The 2,204-nt window shown below is 31.4% G+C and overlaps 1 pseudogene; it reads left to right on the top strand.

Moving 5' to 3' along the window:
* The first annotated feature begins 1,391 nt into the window (after positions 1–1,391).
* LOC123627405 lies at positions 1,392–1,518 on the top strand (annotated as a pseudogene).
* Positions 1,519–2,204: the final 686 nt, after the last annotated feature.

Raw genomic sequence — 2,204 nt, 5'->3', positions numbered from 1 at the left:
AATACTGAGGCAAGTCAGGCATAAAATGACATATCCTATACAATTTTATTCATTTGTTAATTTAGAAACAGATACAATCCCTGTTGATAGTCAAAAAGGAATTATACTTGGGTTATTAATTCTTACTGGAAATGGGCAGAAAGGGCATCTTTTGCATGTTGTAATAGTCTATATTTTAATTTAAATAACTGTTCCATAGATTAATATATAATGTAAAAATTAATTGGCATTCATGCTTAAGGTTAACGTCTTTTAGTTTTACAAGATGGGATATTGTACCCCAGCAAAAGTTCACCAAAGCAGTGTCCAATTAATAAATATGAGACAATATTTGATAAAATAATTTTAAGATAGGATAATAACTAAGACTTTTGAAACTGGCAACTTGGGTAGAAAATAAATTACATAATTGCATTTCTTTTCAATAATAAAAATGAATTATAACTATTCCAATGAACATTTTGAATTTTCTAAAGCAATTTCACACTTTTCCCATTACAGGATCAGCATTATTAATCATTAATAAGGAATTCTTGCCTGTTCATTTCCTTCAGAAGAAAACACTATCTGCCTCTCAGTATTACTATTCATTTTTTAAAAATACATAACTTTTTTACTTCTCAGTCTGACACTAGGTGAAATGGTCAGAAGACAGAGATAATGGGAGAACATTTTTCTTTTTCTTTTTTTTAATCATGGTAAGAACACTTAACATGACATCTCCATTCTTTGTTAACTATAAGCACAATGTTGTGCAGCAGATCTTTAGAACTTACTCATCTTGCATGACTGAAACTTTATACTTGTTGACTAACAACTTCCTATTTCCCCCTCTCCCTAGTGCCTGGCAACCACCATTCTATTCTCTTCCTCTATGAGTTTGACTATTTTAGATGCGTCATATAAGCGAAATAATGCAGTATTTGTCCTGTGACTGGCTTATTTCATTTTGCGTAATGTCATGAAGTTTCATCATTGTGGTTGAATATTGCAGAATTTCCCTCTTTTTAAGGGCTGAACACTATTTATTTCATTGCATGAGTATAGCATATTTTCTTCATTCACTCATTTGTAAGTGGACAAGTTGTTTCCACACCTTGGCTATTGTGACCAGTGTTGTAATGAGCATGGGAGCACAGACATCTCTTTGAGACTCTGATTTCCATTATTTTGGATAAATAGCCAGAAGGAAAATTGCTGGATGATATAGTAGTTCTATTACTTTAATTTTTAGGAATCCTCTACTCTGTTATCTACAATCACTGCACCATTTTATATTCCCGTCAACAATACACAGGGTTTCACTTTCTCTACATCCATGTCAACACCCCTTTGACACTATGGTCAGTGTCTGTGTTCTAAACAGCTCATCACATTTAATTGGCATTACTATTGCTTTTCTGCCTTTTGGCTAAGATCAAGTGCATCTGTTCTTATCAGTTTAATCAGAGCTGTTTTCTAGGGGAGGCTATCTCTCTGATTAATTGTAAATTTATAAAATATAGATACAAATGTCATATAATAAAATAAATTTGATGCAATTCCTTTATTCTATAAAATCATCAGCTGGTCTACTTTGAGACATCATTTGTCAAAAAATCTGTAGGAAATTAAAAGAAAGAAAAAATTGGGGTAGGTCATTTAAAATATTGGTTGGGTTCCAATGGCTTAGCAATTTTCTTCAGTATCTTATTTATTTTTCATTGCTATTTTAATGTTTGGTGTAATTTTAAATGCTTGAATAATTGAAAGTCTAATCTCTGTGTAGTTACAAAGTTACCAGCTATTTTAGAATATATATATATATAGGAACTAGGGTTTTGGGGTTACTTGCTAAATCTTGTCTTGAAAAGGAATTACCTTTCTGAATATTCATATGTAATTGTTTTTACTATGTTGTGGAAGCTGTTACCTACTGTGTGACTCGAAATCAGAGAAATAGTCTTTATATTTTGAGAGGCGCCAAACTAAGATCATCTTCCACTTTACAAATATCAATGTTTGGTACTTTGTCATAAATCCATTGAAATTTTAATCTTTTTCTGAAAATATATCTCACTCTATGGTGATAACTGTCAATAATACATGTAAAACAAATATTCTCTGACTATTTCAAAGGACAGTTTCTTACCAATTCAATCAATTTCTTATTGCCGTTGGCAATGAGATTGTTGAAAACGGAATAAAAGGATCCATGCTTACAA

Source organism: Lemur catta, chromosome 24, assembly GCF_020740605.2.
Source record: "Lemur catta isolate mLemCat1 chromosome 24, mLemCat1.pri, whole genome shotgun sequence".
In the NCBI taxonomy this organism is placed as follows: domain Eukaryota; kingdom Metazoa; phylum Chordata; class Mammalia; order Primates; family Lemuridae; genus Lemur; species Lemur catta.
This window is presented reverse-complemented; position numbering and strand designations above follow the sequence as displayed.